This window comes from Pseudorca crassidens, chromosome 16 (assembly GCF_039906515.1).
Source record: "Pseudorca crassidens isolate mPseCra1 chromosome 16, mPseCra1.hap1, whole genome shotgun sequence".
In the NCBI taxonomy this organism is placed as follows: domain Eukaryota; kingdom Metazoa; phylum Chordata; class Mammalia; order Artiodactyla; family Delphinidae; genus Pseudorca; species Pseudorca crassidens.
The window spans coordinates 66,613,510-66,637,499 of NC_090311.1; positions in this window are offsets into that span (position 1 = coordinate 66,613,510).

Below are 23,990 nucleotides of genomic sequence, written 5' to 3' on the forward strand. Positions count from 1 at the left end.
TAGCTGTGGTCCTGAAAAGGGATCTGTTGGATCAGTTAAGGCTATGAGTTCTAGACTCCAAGAGACCAGAACTCTAGTTCTGGCAACTCAATTTACTATTTTATGACTGCTAGGGACTGAATTGTGCCCCCACAATTCAGGTATGAAGACCTAGTCCCCAATATGACTGTATTTGGGGAAAGAGTCTTTAGGAGGCAATTAAGTATAAATGAGATTATAAGGGTATAGCCTTAATCCAATAGGATTAGTGTCCTTATCAACAGAGGAATAGTGGGACTTCCCTGGCAGTCCAGTGGTTAAGACTCCACACATCCTCTGCAGGGGGCATGAGTTCAAACCCTGGTCAGGGACTAATAAGATTGCACATGCCCTGCGGCGCAACCAAAAAGAACAAAAAGAAGAGGAATAGAGACAAGAGCTCACTCAAGCAGTCTCTCTCTCTCACTGGCGTTTGAGGACACAAAGAGAAGACATCCATCCACAAGCTAGGAAGAGAGCTCTCACCGGATATCAACCATGTTGGCACCTTCATTTCAGACTTCTAGCCTCCAAACCTGGGAGAAAATAATGCTTTCTTGTTTAAGCCACCAGATCTATGGTATTTCATGATGGGAGCCCAACTGACTAAGAGAATAACTTTGGGCAAATTACTTTTCTCTCTGGTTTCAGAGTTCTCACCAGTTAAAAGGAGGAAAACAATAAAATCTTCCTCATGGGATTATTATAGTGATTAAATGAGATGATACAGATGAGGGTCATAGCACAGTATCAGCACAGTTTACACAGAAGAAATATTGTCTCGGTCCCCTCTCACACTCAGAATTGTACTTTAAATTTATCAGTGACAAGCTTATTTCAGGGTCTAGTTCATGCGTATATTTTTAATATTTTTTTTCCCTTTCAGTGTCAGGGTGACTGGATCTTGATCCACATAGCCCACAGACACTGGTTGAAATCATTTCTTTAAAGGGGGTGACCATCCAGAACTAAGATGATGTCAAAGGCATTTCATTTCAAGGATTTCCTACTGTACTTATTCCTACTGTTGTTAACTCACACATTGGATTAGACAGTCTCACATAACAGGTTCTCCTTGAACCACATTCAAGTTTGTTAAATAAATGTACACTGTGCCATGGATAAGCTGCCCTCATGGGTAAGCCAACAACAGCTTCTTCTTCTGCAAACCAGTTCCTTCTCCTTGCAGTGGACTCACCCACATGACTGAGGCCCCAGAATGTCTTGTGCAAGTACTTGATCGGTATGTCAAGTTTTGAAATGTAATGCACAAGGCTGTATGTTTAATTGTTTTTGACCATCAATAACAGTGTACTGCCAGTACTCTTCTCAGATTCATAATAATGTTTTTAAATGCATAAAGCAATACACAGATTGGAAGGAAAGTGAATGTAGTTATTAAATTTTCATAAATATAATATACTTGCTTCTTCATTAAATAACAAGATCTAATTGAGTGTCTAATTACTACTGTAATGACCTAGTAATATTTCAAGATGCTTGCAACATGATTTGGAAATATCTGTGATTTTGACTGGTAAAAATCAACAGATACTGATAACACTGCAGTGATTTGTTGCCCACTTCCATAATTGAAGTGCTAAATTTACCTAGTGAAAAATAAACTATGTTTTAAATAGAAATTCACCCAGAACTTCAAATTAGTTGTGAATTCTGTCCATGGATTCTTTGGGCCCAGGGGTATGATCCGTCACATTAAAACAACCCGGCATGGTTTCATACAGCACTTAGGTGTCAGACATACGCTCCAAATGGACAGTCAGCTCTCTAGTCCCAGATTCCCTAGAAGCAGAACTGTACTCTGATATTTCAGTCAGGCTTATTCAGTCTTCACAGTTTAGATACAACTTTCGTTTATTCCCATTTCAACTCTCAAATAGTTAAATAAATCTAATGTAGATGGGGCTGTTCGGCTTCAGAGCCACTAGTTCTCTATTTTGCTGAACACACCCGATAAGAACACTTTCCTGTCTCTGAGGAGCGAGTCTATTTTCTCGAGTTGATTGATATCTTTATAGACAGACTCCCTTTCAAGTACTGCCTGCCCTATAGCCAGTACTTAGAAGCCGGAAATGAAGTCCAGCAGGAGCTATCCCAGTTTGTTTCTAGCAAAACTGTGCTAAGAGATAGAGCCTCAAAAGTGAAAATGGGAACAAAAGACAAGGGGGAAGATGGTAGTCTGCTCTCTTTTATCTATTGATGGGAACGGCCATTGTGTATTGGAGGTCTGACTCTAAATGTTTGAAAATGTAACATTGAATACTTTCCAAATTCAGTACTTAAAGTCCTCCTACCTTTTACCTTTAGAACTATGTTTTTATTAGTCTTCCCTCCACTTAGAAGTAAATTGGTAGAGTTCCCAGAGTCTGAACTAAAACTTAACTTGGTCTTTGTTTTTCCATTAAAAATGTGTGACTGAAAAATCTGCTTCGTATTTCTGGGCTTCTGTTGTTCATGCACAACATGAAGGATGGAGATGGGAGAGCATCAGCTTCCTTGCTAGCTCTGAGGCTCCAGATGTATTACCAACTGACTTGACTGCCTCCTAAGAACAGAAGGAAGACTTAAGACTCTTGAACAATAGAAAGCACTGAGGCTGTTATAGACTCTATAAGGAGAAAGGTCTGAAATAATAGATGACAATGTGAAAATGAGGTAGACTAAATACGTTTTGAAAGGTGTAATTGTTAGGCTTGAGTGAAAACCTGTGGTCTTTAGACAGAGAGGAAATACTTGCGTATCAGTCAGGTCAGGACCATGGTTGGTTTTCCTTCTTATAAGCAATTCCCATGTTCTCCTTATCATTATACCCACCCTTAGGTTTCCCTGTCCTAGATCTTCCCTGTCCTAGCTCCTTGAGGAAAGTAACTATGTCTTATTCATTTTTGCTTCCCTAACCTTACACATCATCTGGCATATTGTAGGAATTCAGATAAATATTTGTTGAATTAAACTGATGAACTGTACTTTGATCTCTTAATATGTAAATGCAATGTACTAGGTGCTACAAATTATTAATTCCAATTCTTAAAAATGTTTAATATTCCTTCTGTTTCATTTTGACATTCCTTTTAAAAAATGTGCATGATTTAATAAGTATAAAACACCACTAGGTAATAAAAATGTACTAAAAATGTAATGGAAAATAGTAGAAAATGTATTAACCCTATGTTCCCTGTATAATGTAGATATAATATTCATGGCTTAGCATATGGTTTGTAGGTTTTAGAATGCCAAAACAATTTGGAATGCCAAAACAATTGTTTGGAACAAACAATTAACATAGAAGTGTCTTCAAAACAAGTCAACTTATTAGTTGTTCCAAGAGTCATAATTCAAAATTCATGTCTGTTTTCAAGGACATCAATTTTACTTAGAGAGAGAGAGGGAGCAGAGAGAGCACAGAAGTACTGAGTCCAAGACAGAAAGCTGATTTATCGGTGTAGCTTCATTCTCTGTAGATTTTCTTCTCTTCTGTATGACAGTGCGAGCATTAAATTCAAAATGAATTCCTTAATTGATAGGGATCATCTTTAAGAGCGTCAATCTAGGTAGATAGAGCACGATTGCCCAGTGTAATCTCAGAAGCACTATACTGGAGGAATACCTGCTCACTTTTACTTTGACCTTTGGCCCTGAATTTCTTTGAGGTGGAAAGTGTTCGTGTGCTGTCTTTCTCATGTCTCCAGCTCTTACTTATTGTGTGTGTAATCTGCTGTTTTGGTAAATATGTGAACCTTATTGGCGTATACTTTTAGGAAGGCAAAATCTACTTAATTCAATGAGCCTTTTAAGTTCCTATATCCCAACCTTACCATATAGTACACTCTGTATTAAAATAATAAATTATACTTTTTCTTCTGGTTTATAGTAAACATTACAATTTATCGTTTATTAAAGTTTACAGTACTTTTCATCAGTCTCCGATACTTCTCCTTGCCAAGCATTCTTATTCTTCATTCCCCCACAGATGGCCCCATTGACACTACTTGACACCAGTTCTTTAAATTAAGGGATTGCTCTGTTGTATCTTCTGCGAACGAGGGATTCCAGCTGTGGCCGCCACTCCCCATGCTGTCAGCTGGTCCCTCTGTTCAGCCCTATTTAGTTGCTGCCGCTGTATAATCAGGAGGGTCTTCCTGCCAGCCACGTGCACAGTGCTGGTTTTTAACGTGACTCAGGGCAGTAATTTTCATCTAAACAGGGCTCTACGTAGCTTATTTTGGAGCAGTGAATGTGCTCCGTTCCTTAGCATGTTAGCGTCCGTGCCAGTGAAAGGACAGATACTTTTGGAGATTTAAATTCCCTGTATATAATAAATTTAAAAAGAAGACTGGTAAATAAAATACATTATATATCTACATAGTATACATTTACATATATATTTTTTACATTTATATGTATTTATATCTATATTTACATTTATATGTGTACATATTCTTGGTAATTTATTTTGAATTTGTGAACAGACTACTTTTTTCCTTAAGTTGTCATGAATAGCAGGAACACATAAATCAAGTTTACAGATATAATCAAACAGAGAACCTTTGTATGTTTTAAATATTTATATTTTTATTCTATGAGAGCTTCCATTGAAATGGGGTTTAGTGGATATTAATGAGGAAAATAATTCTACTATTAGAATGAATTACAGATATAGGAAATCTATTGATATGAAAGGGAAAGCTAATTAAGATGAAGTTTGCATGTGTCAAAATAATATTAAGATTATTTATGTGATTAAATTTACCTGCACACATGTACATATACACACATTACATAATGTGTATGTAATGTGTATAACTGTACTAAACTCTCTGAAAGTATTTGTACCCACTTGTCATCCATGGAAATTGTAATTATAAAGGTTTTTCACTGTCTACTAAGCAGTCCTTCATTTTTAAATGTTTGGTAAAGAACATGCACAATTTTTAAAAATTAAGAGCAAAAGCTATAAATCTACCTATTTCACTAAGTAATCTTGGAACATTTATATCAAAGATTTAGAATGTGTTTTAAAATGTCAAAGAACTATTTCCTAGAAAATCAATTTAATTTGGCTTGTGATGACTAAAATATTCCTTAAAACTATACATTCAAACACACTCTTCTTTCCTAGTCTTCATTCAATAGGTTATCTAAACTGGACAGACGGAACTAAGGTCTATGAACATTTACTGTGAAGATAGGGATCGAATATCAGTTTTATAATCTAATAAATATAAATCAACCCTAGACCTTAGAACTGTAACCCCAAAAGAGCTTCTTCCATCATAGCCCTTGAACTGGAGATAGTTGTTGGTACCTACCTGACTCACCCACTGAATCCCAAATTGAGACTATGCAGGAATATTCAAGAGACTAAAAGAGAAAAAAAATAATACAACCTGTTTTGCATTTGAAACATTCAGTAGTTACATGGTCCAACTGGATTAGCCACTTTTACTTCAGTGGGAAATATTGGCTTAAAAATATATATATATTTCTAGTATTTAGGTCCAAAAATATCTTGAAGATGCATAATATATATTTGCATATCTTAGGCTATGAAAAATTCTGCAGAGATAAACCAACCAAAAGGAAGTAGAACTCTATTCAAGTGTTCCCCTCACTTGTTTGCTTAGAGAATTCCTATTGTTTTGTATCTTGCGTTAACTTTTGTACTGTAGACATATTTAGTAAAATTAAGTTTAAAAAATATTTAAAACATCTTTAATGAATCCCCTACTCTGCAAAAAAAAGAGTATTTTTTATGAAGTGTATGATATCCATGGGGTTGAATATAAATTTTAGGGAGTCAATGTTATTGAAAAGAGTAAAAACATTTTAACTGTTTTCAAAATAAACTCCAAGAATTCCCTGTATTTTGGGGGAAGGGCTACTCTTTTTTTGCTCACCTATGAATGTCTCTTTAATTCCTTACACATTAAATTCTCATTCCCCACAAATAAAAAAAGGAGAGGAACAGCACCTTTGTTACAGAGCTAGAGCCACCAAGGTGTGGACATATATACGCAGGTGCGCAAATACAATCCCTTCTGCCAGCTGTGAATCTAAATAGCTACCGAATCTACTTAAGACTTTTGTCAAGAGAAGCTCGACTCAGACCTTCTACATGTGAATTATTTACTGAGAAAATAAAAATAACAAAACATGTTAAGTGCTCGTCTGTTTCCTCTATGGCTATGGTAATAATTTTAAAATAACTAAATTAATAATTTAATCATTAAACGTGCTATTTCCATAAGCAAACAATAGCTGCATTGTTTAACAGTGAACTCTTGAACTTCTTCAGATTTTGTTTTGGTTAAAGTACCAGACAGAAACTGTCCTATGCTTAGTTGAAACCAGCGATTTAAAAATACTCTCCGAGGTCCCCTAAGTTCCCTCCCTGGCCTGCTATTATTTTCCTGTGTTTTGTTTGAGGCATTATCTCTAGAAAGCTGCTATTAAAATGTATAACCTCTAGTTGAGGTTATGCATTATATGTAATTAGGGTTTTTGTAAGTATGGAGACATCTATACCTGTGGTTCTTGATCCTTACTGTACATTTGAATCATCCACGGAACTTAAAAAAATGCTGCATCCCGTGCAGGACCAACTGAATCTGAATCTTTGGGCTTGGATTCAGACATCCCTTAAAAAAATATCTTCTCGTGATTTTGATTCATATTGAAGGTTGCGAGCCACTGAAATAAACAAATTCCATGTGTTTCTATAATATCAATATTACTCTTTATTCAGAGCCAGCTATATAATTTGTGGTGCCTACTGCAGAATAGAATCATAGGGCCCCTCTTCAAAGAGTAGAAAAAAATGCCATTAAAGATACTAGAATATATTGCTTTTATTCTGTGTTTTGACTTGTCATATTGTTTTGTATTTGCTATTTAATGTTCTAAGTAAAAATAAAAATTAATTATTGGCATGAATTTTGCCATTTATCTTCATATTTTGCAATGTTTCTTTTAAATGTAAATATAAGAGCATACAGAATCACCAAAATTGCGCAATTTATATTTTGTATCTCATACATGCGTATGTTATTCTGTCTTACCAGACCTGTAGAATCAATATACAAAACTAGCTCAAATAATTTTATTTCACTTCTTGATATGCTTACACTATACCAATACAGTCTACCTTCATCTTCCCAGTGAGTAAGGGAGGAGTTTTCTTTCCTTCTAGTCCTTACCTTCAGTGTAAGTGGTTAGCTAATATAGAGAGGTAGCATAAGTAAGAAAAAATACGATAGGTTTTCTTGGTCATTCATGCTTCTTAGAAAGCCAATCATTGCCTTCTCTTTGTGTTCAAAACAAATTTTGGTTTGAACAGCGAGCATGGCATCTCAGGGTTGTCTGTGCCCCTGCATGTTCAGTCACAGACATAACACTATTTGCTTTGAGTCTTGCCGTACTACCATTTATCGTGGGTCCACTATGCTCACGAGGCAGCAGGAGTGCTACATGCAAATGTGTCAGCAAGAAATTGTAGTAGGTACACATGCTGTGCATGTCATTTCTGCCTGTGCATGCGCCACTGTCCTATCCGACTTTACTTCCAAAACCAGGATTCAAAGATAAAACTATAAAGTATTACAAGATGGCAACAGCAGAGCATTAAACCAAGGATGGGACCCTTTTGATCATGGGTCTTTGTATAACTACACGTGACTAACATCCGTGAAACCAACCCTGCCCTTACTGTCTGAAGTGGATTTCCTACAGATCAAAGGTCTGCTGTAGTAGAAGGTTTGAAGTAGACTTGAGTTGCTGCTCTAACATTAACAAGTTTGTTTAAGTAACAAATTCCCTGAGCCTTGGTTTTTAACAAAAGATGATAATATCATTCCACGAATCGGTGGAGAGGAATAAATCAATTTTGCTTTTTTTTTTTTTCCTTACTTGCTCTTCCTAACTACCTGGGCTATCGAGACTGGCAGTCCCTTTGTTTAGACGGAATTTAAAGGCCCTAATAGCCTCAAGTTTTTGACCAAATGTCTTCTTCTGCCTTGATCCGTAGTGCCTGGATGTATGTCATTTCTCTCATCTCATACTACTAAGGGACAAAGCAAAGCTTCTGAGCAAAGGGCCACTCTGAAGACTCTATGCAAGCCTTTCTTTTCACTTAGAAACTTCCCCCATTATCAATACAAAGAATACACACACACACACACACACATATATATGCACACATACAAATGCATATATATTCATTTATACTAACCATGTGCTTGTTTTCAGAATCATTTTTTCATCCTTCCCCTGGTCTGTTCTAAATCACAGGGGCTGACTTTTGCCAGTTCTGTTCCCTAGGCTTCCTTGCTAGGTTCAGCCAATGGGAGAAGGCAGGATATTTTCCACGCTGTTTTTCTGCTTTGAGTAGTGTCATCAGCAGTAGCTGCACCTCCTCTGTGGTCAGTTTCCCCTCCCACCAGGCAGGCCCACGTAGCTTTCTGCTCCTGCCTGGTGGCCCCGGCTTCTAGGCTCCAATAACTCTGCTTGTGTCTTTTGTCCCTCTAGCTCTGAGGGCAGAGATGGCTGACTAAAACCGATGTTGCCTCACTTTCTCCTTTTTTTTTCAGTTACTCCAAATACATTTGTAACTAAGCCCCCAGAAAAAATGTCCTCAATTGAATTATCTAGTGTAGGTTTTGTTTTCCTGGCCAAAATAGGATATTTGTACACACACACATATATAACATACATATACATAGACACAGACACATACACGTGTGTGTGTGTGTGTGAAACTATAGTGAATGAGCTATTTTGTATCCCCCAAATTACTGTGGTAAGTAAGTTCGGCAACTAAAATAGATTTAGGAATATTAGTGTGTTACTCAGAGTTCTCCAGAAGAACAGAATCAATAAAATCTATCTATCTAGAGAAATGTATTATAAGGAATTATAATAAATTTATAACTTATAAATTTAAATGTATACACAATGATGGAGACCAAAGAGTTCCAAGTTTCACCTCCTGAAGGCCTGAGAAACAGGAGAGCCAGTAGTATAAGTTCCAGTCAGAGTCTGAAAGGCAGGAAAGGACCGATGACCCAACTCGAAGACCCTCAGGCAGAGAGTGAAGTGTCTTTTGCTCAGCCTTTTTTTTCTATTCAGGCCTTCAGGGGATTGAATGAGGCCCTCTCACACTGGGGAAGGCAATCTGCTTTACTCTGTCTACCCATTCAACTGTTAATCTCTTCCAGAAACACAGTCAGACACACCCAGAATAATGTTTAACCAAATATACCTGTGCACCTGTAGCCCAGTCAAGTCGACTCATTAACTTAACCATCACAACTAGCACTGAATTCAAGCACCCTCTGTCTCACCTAGTGGAAACCAAAGGTGAAAAATGCCAAGGGAGGAACTGATTTGGCTGCCAAAAACAACGGTTGTTTGTGGTTCGTTATGAAAACATGAAACTTAGAATTCAATAGCAATCCTTTGTCACATCTGCAACAGCAACAAAGTGCAGCACCTTAAATAAAACATTGGTCTGTTCTTCTAGGCAGATTTTGAATTGTTTCAGTCTCTCTTTTCTTCCCCTACCACACCCTCCCTGACCCCAGCCAGTCTAAATTTGGTTTTAGTATTCCTTGGTTTGCTTAGCAAGTTTAAGAGACAGAACAATATTGGGATAGCTTTCATGCTCAAAACAATGCCAGGTGTTTCAGCATCTTACTGAGACAAGTTGACCACTGAGATTGGTTTTCTCTTGTTCTCATAAATTGCTAATGACAAACCTATATCTTGCTGTCACTTGTTCTTTGATTTTAGAAGCAGGGAATGATCATAATTTTAATTCTTTGCTCTGTCTATTGTACCATGTAGATCTAGGTGTCTCCAAATAAAACTAGTCTCATACTAGAAATATATTTAATAACTAGATTGGATTTAATCAAATTTAGCAATTCAGTCTTATTAGGATTCTCAAATTTGACGGCACTGTAAGAAATATGATTGATAATAACTTGAAACTTCCATTCATTTAAAATAAAATTTGCAAATTATCAGATTTAGAACATACTATCATTGTATACATACCTAATGAATTGTTATATAAAACTATAAAATAACACTATAGTAATATCAGTTTCTTAAGCCACCAAACCCTTTCCACACACGCATACACACAAACTAACAGAGAAGTCATGGCCTTAAAGAGTATCACATTTTCCCCAACTTCATAATTTTTTTAACATTATGTCTACTCATTTTAGAAATCAACTATACAGTATCATAAATCAATCAATAAAGTCATTTGCTTTGACCCCAATACATTACTTAGTGTCTATGTTCTTTTCTTATTTTAACTACGAAGTCCCAAACGACACTGTGCATATATGTAAATTAAGGGGATGAAGCATATGGTAGTATCTGATTTTAACGTGTTCAACAGAAAATCCAGATTAACTCATATTACTTGGTAGGTCATCGCCTTCATAAAAATCCAAAATTCCCTTTATGGTGTATTTCTAGTGTGGGTTTACTTTGACCTGCGGGGTATCCATTAATTTTCTACGACAAACTAGCTGCTGTACTATTTGGAAAAACTTACGTTCTAACATATTATTACCAGGAGCTTTTGTATCCTCTCCCTGGTGGCACATTAATGACCAGTTAAAAATAGGACTTCCTGGTTCTGGCTGTCTTTCCTGAGCAGGCCCATACTCAATTATCTGAGGAAGGGAATATGCATTGTTGTTATAGAAACCTGAAAGAAAACCTTTCTTTTTTGCTCTACATCTAAAACGGAATATTTGTCTCCTGAAAAGAAATAACAAAATAACATGAAAGACCAAGCAACTGAGCACTCATTTCTGAAACATTCTGCTTCCTGGGATGAAGAATCAGTTGGTTTCCCTACTGAAATTTCCCTGGCCACAGTTTCAAGGCAGAGACAAGACATTTTACATCAAAGGCATTAAGTGCCCCTAGCGGTGAACTGCAGCAATAGAGACCTAAAGAAATGCTGCCTTGGGGCATTTAATTCTATTTGTCCACCAGTTCTTAAGTGTGTCCTTGTACGTAGGTCAAGGTCCTCACCCTGAATGAGAGGCTTTACAAGGAACACCATACTTCACAGCATTAATCCTTACTACTCTCCCAGTACCTAGGTTCTCAGCCTCGGGGGCTACTCCTTCAAACACACCTGTCTGTTAACATGCTATCGTTCTTAAAACTACGGTAAGCATTAAAATTCAGTATGATTTGGAGCACTGAATTTTAGCCCATGCAACTATGAACTACTTTCATTCTTGTAAGTTTCTTAAGTTTAATTTAAAACTTAAATTTTTCAGTTGTAATTTCTTTAGATTCCTAAAGAATGGTAGCACAATTATTGAATAATTATCCACTATATGCCAGACATTGGGTTAATTGCTTTCCACAATGTATCTCACTGGTTTTCCTGACAGCCTTATTAGCTCACTGTATAGAAGAGAAAAATAGAGGATCAGAAAGGTAGTGACTTACAAGAAAGGTAAGCAGAGTACAGCATTCATGACTCGCAGTTTTACAATCAAAATGCCAAAATTCAAAATCAGCTCAGCGAATAGAGACCATGTGCATTTGGAAAAGTTTGCAATCTCTCTGTGGTAAAGTGATAAAGTGGTATGAAAATAATAATACCTACTTCACTGATTTGGAATTAAATGAGTAAATGCGTGTGAAGGACTTAAGGGTTCCAGACATTTATTAAACACTCAAGAAATGTTAGCCGTTGTTATTACCTAAGATCACATTAGCTAGATGGTGACAGAGTAGGGAATTCAACCTCAGTCTTACTGAGAACAAGGAAGAGGGCAGGTGTCATGCTACCCAGGGATATGTAAATAGCACGTGTCTGCTCTAACTCCCCAGTAAGCAGAAGGAAATGTCAAAATATTGTAAATTGTAAAGTCCTATGAACATACAATATGATACTCTTGAATACATGTGTAAAAATGTGATACATCATCTTTATAATTAAATGTTGCTATTTAATTAGTCATTATTATCTTTAAACCTTCTCTAACTGCTTTTAATGGGCCTGTGATGGGACGTAAGCTGTCACCTGTTTTGACATGAATAATTCAACTGGTTTGTGTTTTCTTTTGCTCATTTTGTGAGTGAGAGACTTTCCCCAGCATGTAGTTCAACTATCATCATCACTCTGGGGACACTGGGCTTCATAAGCTACTCTGGGGAATGTCTGGGTTTCAGCCACGGTGGTTTGGACTCTGTCATGTTAAGTTGTTCCATGTGGTACTTTGTAAAAGGGCCAAGAAGATTACTGGGAGGTAAGGAATGATAGGACTATCATGAGGAAGAATAAAGAAAGTACAGAAAAAAACCTGAGAAAACTGAGACGCAAAGAAGGCAGAGGGGTAGCCCAGGTGCCAGAAGCCCTCATACCTCATAGAACCAAATGCATTTTCATAAAATCTGCTCTGTGTGGGAGGCTGTCTTCTCTCTGTCTCTTTCTCTTCCCTGGGAGAGCCCTTACCAGGTAAATACTTGAGGGAACAGCGGGAGTGATGGCCCATGGCTGAGTCCTCCCTTCCCATGTCCGGTTTCCATCAATGTACTCATCAACAGGCAACAAAGGGGGCCCTGCAGGGAGGAATCCCACTCTTGCTGTTGGAAGTTAAACTGATTTAGAGAATAAGTCAGTAAAATTATTCAATTTCAGGAAATTGACAAAGATGTGCATTTAATTGACTTTTTCTCATTTCTGATAATCTTAATTCTTCATCTGAAGAATCAGAAATTATATTAAGAACTAAAAAAAAAAAAGAAAAATTCTGTATTACGTTATTTACTGTCTTTAATTTATACACTCTTGTTCATTTTCTTCACCAGAACTAAAATCTAATACCAAACTCCTCTTTTAAGTTCTTATTTTCTTCATTATTAATAATGATTTACAGTAGGGTCCTCTGCTGAACATTTGTAAGGTTAGGTCATATACTGGGAGGGTTGTATATTTTACCTTTTTTGTTAGTTTTCTTTGCAAAGTTTATACTTATTTGCCCAGTTTTAAAATAATGTCTTCCAATTCAGCATTCTCCTCGATCTAGGTCATCTTTGAAATGAATAGATTTTGAATGAGTATTTTTGGCTCTTTTCAACTTCTATGTAATTGTATATACCTTCCCAAAAGGAATATTCTTTCTTTTCTACTTTGCTCATCATTAACTGCATTTTTTCCTTTATGAAAGGATCTTGATATCATTTTTTCTTACAACTATTTTATTTGTGTCTTTATGCTATTGAACATAGCTGTTTTGTGTGTATTATATACCATTATTTAGTGTATCATATTTATTGCTATACCCATAACTCTACACTTTTCTGCTGGTGGTTATTATTGTATAATGAGTTTGAACACAGGACAAGTATGTGATATATCTTTATTTCCTTTCAAACTTTCAATCTCCTTTTACTTTCCAAAATACTGGAAATTACTGACCTCTAAACCTCTCTCTTCATTGTGTTCATATGTCACTCATATATCCCTTAATGCTTCATATTAGTCTTCATGTTAGAAATCTCTCAGACATTTTTCCCTTTCAGCAGTCTTTTTATAATATCATTCCTATAAATAGTCCCAGTTTATTTATCCTGCCTTCCCCTTTTTTCAAGGAAACCTGGTTTTTAGTCAACTTTATTTTGTGTTGGCCTTCAGTCTCATTGTATTTATTTAAAGTGCTGTTTATTTTGTCTTTCTGTCATAACTGTATTATATTATTAACATTTGTTTGTATATATACAGATATTCCTGAACTTACAGTAGGGTTACATCCCAATAAGCCCATTGTGAGTTGAAAATATCATAAGTTAAAAGTGCCTTTAAAACACCTAACCCACCAATCATCACTTAGCCTCAGCTACCTTAAAGGTAGTCAGAACACTTACATTAGCCTACAGTTGGGCAAAATCATCTAACACAAAGCCTATTCTATACTAAAGTATTGAATATCTCATGTAATTTATTGAATACTGGGCTGAAAGTAAAAAAACAGAATGGGGGTGTGGGTACAAAATGGTTTTAAGTGTGTCACTTCTTTGCCCTCATGATCGCATGGTGACTAGGAGCTGTGGCTACTACCGCTGCCCAGCATCAGAGAGTAGCCTAAGACATTTCGCTAGGCTGGGAAAAACTCAAAATTAAACATTCGAAGTATGGTTTCTACTGAATGCTATCACTTTCACACCATCATAAAGTCAAAAAATCATGAGTGGAACAATAGTAAGTCAGGATTGTAGTAGTGCTTTCATTGATATAATGATATTTTAAATCTCGGCATTCAACTTTGTTAAATTTTGAAGTGTGTGTGTGTGTGTGTGTGTGTGTGTGTGTGTATGTATGTATGTGTAAATCGGAGATATGTGAATTTAAAATCATGCAAGATTTAAAGTCTAATTAGGATACACATACATATATTTATATTTATTTACATATATATGATTTCTATCTGGCAAACAAATCTTTGAAAAGATCCTTCTGTTTAGCTACCTGTGGGGACAGCCCGATACACTGCCATGAGCAGTCACTATTGTATCCAAATTTCACATATTAAAATAAATTCAGTGACAAATATTTATTACAGAAGACATCTGGCTAGCCATTGATCATGATAAAAGATGCATAAAACATATCCATTACTCATAAAGGATCTTTAAATACAGTTGAAACCTTCAGATATGTATGATGGATTAACTTACATCACCAATCATTTAACGGGAACCCCCAGGTAAGTGTTACTGTGATATCCATTCTTTCACAGTCACAGTCACAGAAAAGACAGAACTCTCTGCTCAGAAGGTAGTCAAGACAAATTTCCCTGAGACTTTGAAAACTTAAAAGATGTGGAAAGACTGGAGCAAAGTTCATAAGCTCAAAGGCTTTTAGAAACCAGGCAGGTAATGTAAATGTATAGGACACACAAGGTATAATAAAACTGTTGAACTGTTTGCATTTGCACCTAGCCAAAAGCATGCCTTGCTACCTTATTGCTCTTTTTTTTTTTTTTTTTTGTAAAATAAAACCCAGGTCCAGAAAACCAGAGACTGTAGTTTAAGGAAATGTTAATCACAACCATGTCAGTATGTTCCAGAATCATCTTGTATCAGTACATCTCCTAACACAGACATGGAATTGGTCATTTCCCAAAGAAGCCCTAGGTTTACCTTTCCTTCCTTTCTTCCTTCCTTCCTTCCTTCCTTCTTTCCTTCTTTTCTCCTAATGGAAAATAGCACTTGAAGATGCCAATCTGAGAACAGAATGCTAGGGAAACTCACTGCCATAGGATTAGTCATTGTTTCTTGGCCTTTTTAATGATAGAGTTGGGGAATATAGAGTTTATTCTGATATTTTCAATTCAAATTCAAGACTAAAACTTTTTAATTAACCTCTTCTATATTATATCTCTGTCTTCTCTGGCTTATATTAACAAACTCATATTAAATGGTCTCAACTAATGAGGATCACTAAAAACAGTTGATTTGGTTGTTTGAATATACTGTCTCCATTTTCCCCACTTTATATGTCTCCATACAAATATTATATACATACTCTTTCCCCTTGAACTCTCATTGAGTGTTAAGTTTACGTGTACTATATATTCTTATTGTCAGGGCTCATGTTGAGTCTTTCTTGTTATTTTGTTGTCTGCAGCTCATTATTTAGTAGATTTTTTGACAGGGGCCCATAGGAAAAAAGAATTCTCTGAGATCTTGCATGTTTGTACTTTTTATGCTTAAAGATCAATTTTGCTGGATATAAAATCATTATCATATTTTCTGTTTTAAATATTTTACTCCATTTTATTTTCTGGCCTAAACCATTTCTGTTGAAAAATCTGATGAGACTGTACTGTCCTCCTGCACACCTTTTAAATCACGTGTTCTTTTTGTGAGGTAATCAAGGGATATTTTTCCTTCTTTCTTTAAAGTACAATAATTTTACTAGAATATGTCTTGGTCCTTGTCATTTGGGAATGATATTCTCAGATTTGTATAGTGTTATTTAATACATAGTTTGAATATTAATTATTATTATTTAAAGAAAGTTTTCTTGAATTATAGATTTTATTATTTGTTCTAATCCCTTGTTTTGGTTTTCTATTTTAGGTATCCCTGTTATCTGTGTGTTGCATGTTCATTGCTTTGTCATTTGTCACTCTCTTTTGAATCTTCTTCCTTTAATCTGTCCTTATATTTTATTTTGAGTTTTAAAAATTTCCTTTGTCTCACTTTTTATTTATTTTGAGGCATTACCTATTATGATTAGTTAATCCTGGGTTCTAATTTCGTCTTTATTTCTGAAATGATTTTTGCTTTTATTTCCAGTTCTTTCTTGAGTTCTGCCACCTCATTTCTGTGTTTTATTTTCAGAAAAACTTTTCAGGCTTTGATCATATCTTTCTTTCATGCTCTCTTTGTGTGTGGACATGTTGTTCTGGTTTTTTTGTTTTGTTTTGTTTTTTTCTTATAATAACTTTTTTATGGAATTTGACTGTGGTAATTCTTTATAACTTTTTACATGAGTTTACATGAATCTAATTTTCTGGAATTTTTAGGAGGAAACCTCAACTAGCTTTTTTTTTCCTTTTAGTTTATAATCTTTGTTTTAAATTGAAATACAGTTGATTTACAATATTATGTTAGTTACATTTAAAGGGTCTGTCAAGTCACTTTTCTAATTTTACAAAACTCCTTCTTATGTTGTTTTACATAATACTTAAAACACATTGTAACCCTCATTTTATTCTCTTTCCTCTTTTTTTTTTCTTCATTGCCTGACAATTTAGTTCAAAAGTCTTTAAGTGAGGGCTTCCCTGGTGGCGCAGTGGTTAGGAATCCACCTGCCAAAGCAGGGGACATGGGTTTGAGCCCTGGTCCAGGAAGATCCCACATGCCGTGGAGAAACTAAGCCTGTGCACCACAACTACTGAGCCTAGAGCCCGCATGCCACAACTACTGAAGCCCATGCACCTAGAGCCTGTGCTCTGCAACAAGAGAAGCCACCGCAATGAGAAGCCCATGCACCGCAACAAAGAGTAGCCCCCGCTCACCGCAACTAGAGAAAGCCCACGCACAGCAACGAAGACCAAACACAGCCAAAAATAAATAAATAAGTAAATAAAATTAGAAAAAAAAAGTCTTTAGGTGAGGCCAATAATATTATGTGTCAGTGGGAAAGTTAGCCCTCCTCTCATATTTTACCCTCAACAGCTTAAAATATTTATACAGTTGTTCATAACTATACAACTTCCAGTTGCTTCTGGTTGGGTCATTACTTTACAGTAGTTACATACTTATTTTAAATTCTGATAACTTTAGCCTAAGGAACATTTGTTCTCACAGCTAGTATTCATTACAGTTAACTTTGTCCACAGCAAAATAATTTTTGCATTAAATTTTTTCTAGATTATGTACTTTGCATTATATTTTGTAATAGTATTCCTATATTAGTTATATAAAGAGAGATTGGAAATTGCATAAAAATTGATTTATTTAAAAATGAGTAATTATAATGATAACTCACTGAAAAATTTATGCATATCAATAGACCTGAGATTTTAGGACGTGTTTCCATTTTCACTTCCTACCTATCTCCTTTTTCTTTGTAGGCATCTATTAATAAGACACTAATAGAGCAAAATTTCGTGAAGTCTCACATAAGGTTTTTAAAATATAGTAGATAATGAACTCAGTCATAATGTTTAAAAAGCAGAGGAGTTCTTCAAGTAAACACTGTCTTTATCAACTCTTAGGTTGTAACGCATAATATGAAACTGTAACTGGTGAACATGTTTCTGTGGGGAGATGACATAGTACAGTTAAAGCACTTTTCATTTTATTTCTACAACTTAATATGGGAAAATAAGATGGAGATCATAGAAGAATGAAATAGTAATGTGTAACTCAGTCCCTCAGATACCAGATGTTTGAAGAAAACCTTGGCAAAAGCAACATCCATTAATAATAGAACTCACATGTACTTTTGTTGCAGGTCTTTTACTTTAGTGTTTGGCTAAAGTGAAACCTCTACAACAGTTATTCTATGTGATTCCAGGTACAGTCATCCTTCTGTTGGAGTTATTTCCGGTCCTCAGTATCAGAAAAGTCAAGCTTGTATAATGTTTTTTTAAAGTTAATTCAATTGCCTAATGAATTATCCCCTTTATCTTAATTTAAAACTTAGTAAAACTATATTTTTATGGTATTGGAAAAGATCCTCCCATTCCTAGCTTGCACTGTACCTAATATGTCTCAAATAATGGTGATAAAAGAAATACTATTACGATCACCATTATCACTGTAATTTTGCAGATCCTCTTTCCTTGGTACTTTGAAGTGTGTGCTCTAACTTGAGATATCTACCATTTATATTAAATACAATAGGCTTCTAGGTATGTGCCTATTCAGTAACTTAGTAGTTTATTTCATTACAACAAGCTAATGCAATGAGGATATAGAATACTTGTTGTAATTAGATCTCTTGATTACTACACTTAGAGCATAAGTGTACACCATGGCTGTGATATCCCTGAAGTCAGCTATATACTAAAGTTCAGAAGAGAATCATAATGGAAGGTGATGACCTTCCCATAGAAAATTATTATAGAAGAATTATCCTAATTAAATCTAAACGTCAGCTAATACAAGTCAGAATCATGCTAAAATCATTGGCATTATCAGATAATGGATGTCGGTAACTGCATCTACCTTCCAGTAACCTAGTCACCCTCAAGTACTGACCATATATATCTTTGTATTGTAATTATAATATGTAATGTACTACAGGGTGCATAATATCTACAGTCTTTCTACATTTTAGGTTAATATAATATGGACTGTTTAGTTTCCAATGAAATGGATACTTGGCAATTAATATACCCAATATAATAACCAAGGCTGCTTTCATCTTAGGTCCTTAATGCTTCTTGTTACCTTTGCTGGGAATATCTTTCACCGCATATCCACATAGCTCTTTCCCTCATTTCCTTCACATCTCATTAACTTGTCACCTTAACAAAGAAGTCTGTTCTGATTATCCTTTAGAACATAGCATGGCCCTCATCCCCAGTCATCCCTCAATTATCTTTTTCACAAAACTTACATAAGACAAACATTTTTCTTTATTAATGTCTTTCCCCATTAAATGAAACATCCTCTGTGCCCCAATTGCCTGGAACAGTCAACAAATATTTACTTAATGAATTAATAAATAGAAGTTTGAATGGATGACCTTCTGACTAATACATGTAAACCTCATCAATATCATTTAAATAAGTTTCTGATTACAAAAATTGGACATTTCCTACTTAATTTATAATGATAGACCAATATTAGTTTAAAATAGAGATGCTTTGTTTCTATTTCTATATTTTTATTACATAATATACACATACTTGAGTCACAGAAAGATAGACAAGATGAAAAGGGAGAGGGCTATGTACCAGATGAAGGAACAAGATAAAACCCCAGAAAAACAACTAAATGAAGTGGAGATAGGCAACCTTCAGAAAAAGAATTCAGAATAATGATAGTGAAGATGATCCAGGATGTTGGAAAAAGAATGGAGGCAAAGATCGAGAAAATGCAAGAAATGCCTAACAAAGATCTAGGAGAATTAAAGAACAAACAAACAGAGATGAACAATACAAAACTGAAATGAAAAATACACTAGAAGGAATCAATAGCAGAATAATTGAAGCAGAAGAATGGAGAGGTGAAGTGGAAGACAGAATGATGGAATTCACTGTGGCAGAACAGAATAAAGAAAAAAGAATGAAAAGAAATGAAGACAGCCTAAGAGACCTCTGGGAACACATTAAATGCAACAACATTTGCATTATAGGTGTCCCAGAAGGAGAAGAGAGAGAGAAAGGACCCGAGAAAATATTTGAATAGATTCCAAGTCCAGGAAGCACAGAGAGTCCCATACAGGATAAACCCAAGGAGAAACATGCCAAGACACATAGTAATCAAATTGGCAAAAATTAAAGACAAAGAAAAATTATTGAAAGCAGCAAGGGACAAATAACATACAGGGGAACTCCTGTAAGGTTAACAGCCAATTTCTCACCAGAAACTCTACAAGCCAGAAGGGAGTGCCATGATATACTTAAAGTGATGAAAGGGAAGACCCTACAACCAAGATTAACCTACCCAGCAAGAATCTCATTCAGATTCGATGGAGAAATCAAAAGCTTTACAGACAAGCAAAAGCTAAGAGAATTCAGCACCAACAAATCAACTCTACAACAAATGCTAAAGGAACTTCTCTGAGTGGGAAACACAAGAGAAGAAAAGGACTTACAAAAACAAACCCAAAACAATTAAGAAGATGGTAATAGGAACATACATATCAATAATTACCTTAAATGTGAATGGATTAAATGCTCTAACCAAAACACACAGGCTTGCTGAATGGATACAAAGAAAAGACACATCTATATGCTGTCTACAAGAGATCCACTTCAGACCCAGGGACACATTCAGACTGAAAGTGAGGGGTTGGAAAAAGATATTCCAAGCAAATGGAAATCAAAAGAAAGCTGGAGTACCAATACTCATATCAGATAAAATAGACTTTAAAATAAAGAATGTTACAAGAGACAAGGAAGGACACTACATAATGATCAAGGGATCAATCCAAAAAGAAGTTATAACAATTATAAATATATATGCATCCAACATAGGAGCACCTTAATACATAAGGCAACTGCTAACAGCTCTAAAAGAGGAAATCGACAGTCACACAATAATAGTGGAGGACTTTAACACCTCACTTACACCAATGGACAGATCATCCAAAAGGAAAATTAATAAGGAAACACATACTTTAAATGACACAATAGACCAGATAGATTTAATTGATATTTATAGGACATTTCATCCAAAAACAGCAGATTACACTTTCTTCTCAAGTGCACACAGAACATTCTCCAAGATAGAATGCATCTTGGGTCACAAATCAAGCCTCAGTAAATTTAAGAAAATTGACATCATATCAAGCATCTTTTCTGACCAGAACGCTATGAGATTAGAAATCAATTACAGGAAAAAAAAAAAGCGTAGAAAACACAAACACATGGAGGCTAAACAATACATTACTAAATAACCAAGAAATCACTGAAGAAATCAAAGAGGAAATCAAAAAATACCTAGAGACAAATGACAATGAAAACACAATGATCCAAAACCTATGGGATGCAGCAATAGCAATTCTAAGAGGGAAGTTTATAGCTATACAAGCCTACCTCAAGAAACAACAAACATCTCACATAAATAATCTAACCTTACAACTAAAGAACTAGAGAAAGAAGAACAAACAAAACCGAAAGTTAGCAGAAGGAAAGAAATCATAAAGATCATAGCAGAAATAAATGCAATAGAAACAAAGAAAACAATTGCAAAGATCAATAAAACTAAAAGCTGGTTCTTTGAGAAGATAAAAAAAATTGATAAACCACTAGCCAGACTCATCAAGAAAAAGAGGGAGAGGACTCAAATCAATAAAATTAGAAATTAAAAAGGAGAAGTTACGACACCGCAGAAATACAAAGCATCCTAAGAGACTACTACAAGCAACTCTATGCCAATAAAATGGAAAACCTGAAAGAAATGGAAAAATTCTTAGAAAAGTATAACCTTCCAAGATTGAACCAGGAAGAAATAGAAAATATGAAGAGACTAATCACAAGTAATGAAATTGAAACTGTGATTTAAAATCTTCCAACAAACAAAAGTCCAGGACAAGATGGCTTCACAGGTGAATTCTATCAAACATTTAGAGAAGAGCTGACATGCATCCTTCTCAAACTCTTCCAACAAATTTTGGAGGAAGGAACACTCCCAAACTCATTCTGTGAGGCCATCATCACTCTGATACCCAAACCAGACAAAGATACTATAAAAAAAGAAAATTACAGACCAATATCACTTATGAATGTAGATGCAAAAGTCCTCAACAAAATACTAGCAAACAGAATCCAACAACACATTAAAAGGACCATACACCATGATAAATTGGAATTTATCCCAGGGATGCAAGGACTCTTCAATATGCACAAATCATTCAATGTGATACACCATATTAACAAATTAAAGAAAAACAAAAACATATGATCATCTCAATAGAGGCAGAAAAAGTTTTTGACAAAATTCAACACCCATTTATGATAAAAACTCTCCAGAAAGTGGGCATAGAGGGAAACTACCTCAACATAATAAAGGCCATATACGACAAACCCACAACAAACATCATTCTCAATTGTGAAAAACTGAAAACATTTTCTCAGGAACAAGATAAGGATGTTCACTCTCACAACTATTATTCAACATAGTTTTGGAAGTACTAGCCACAGCAATCAGAGAAGAAAAAGAAATAAAAAGAATACAAATTGTAAAGGAAGAAGTAAAAGTGTCACTGTTTGCAGATGACATGATACTATACATAGAGAATCCTAACAATGCTACCAGAAATCTACTAGAGCTAATGAGTGAATTTGATAAAGTTGTAGAATACAAAATTAATGCACAGAAATCTGTTGCATTCTTATACACTAAAGAAGAAAAATCTGAAAGAGAAATTAAGGAAACACTCCCATTTACCATTGCAACAAAAAGAATAAAATACATAGGAATAAACCTACCTAGGGAGACAAAAGACCTGTATGCAGAAAACTATAAGACACCGATGAAAGAAATTAAAGATGTTACCAGCAGATGGAAAGGTATACCATGTTCTTGGATTGGAGGAATCAATATTGTGAAAATGACTATACTACCGAAAGCAATCTACAGATTCATTGCAATGCCTATCAAATTACCAATGGCATTTTTTACAGAACTAGAACAAAATATCTTAAAATATATATGGAGACACAAAATACCCTGAATAGCCAAAGCAGTCTTGAGGGAAAAAAGCAGAGCTGGAGGAATCAGACTCCCTGACTTCAGACTATACTACAAAGCTACAGTAATCAAGACAATATGGTACTCACACAAAAACAGAAATATAGATCAATGGAACAAGATAGAAAGCCCAGAGATAAACCCACGCACCTATGGTCAACTAATCTATGACAAAGGAGGCAAGGATATACAATGGAGAAAAGGCAGCCTCTTCAATAAGTGGTGCTGGGAAAACTGGACAGCTACATGTAAAAGAATGAAATTAGAACACTCCCTAACACCACACACAAAAATAAACTCAAAATGGATTAGAGACCTAAATGTAAGACAAGATACTATAAAACTCTTTGAGGAAAACATAGGAAGAACACTCTTTGACATAAATCACAGCAAGATCTTTTTTTATCCACCTCCTAGAGTAATGGAAATAAAAACAAAAATAAACAAATGGAACCTAATGAAACTTCAAAGCTTTTGCAGAGCAAAGGAAACCATAAACAAGACTAAAAGACAACCCTCAGAATGGGAGAAAATATTTGCAATGAATGAAGAGACAAAGGATTAATTTCCAAAATATATAAACAGCTCATGCAGCTCAATATTAAAAAAACAAATAACCCAATCCCAAAACAGGCAGAAGACCTAAATAGACATTTCTTCAAAGAAGACATACAGATGGCCAAGAAGCACATGAAAAACTGCTCAACGTCACTAATCATTAGAGAAATGCAAGTCAAAACTACAATGAGGTATATCACCTCACACCAGTTAGAATGGGCATCATCAGAAAATCTACAAACAACAAATGGTGGAGAGGGTGTGGAGAAAAGGGAACCCTCTTGCACTATTTGTGGGAATGTAAATTGATACAGCCACTATGGAGAACAGTATGGAGGTTCCTTAAAAAGCTAAAAATAGAATTACAATATGACCCAGCAATCCCACTACTGGGCATATACCCAGAGCAAACCATAATTCAAAAAGATACATGCACCCCAGTGTTCATTGCAGCACTATTTACAATAGCC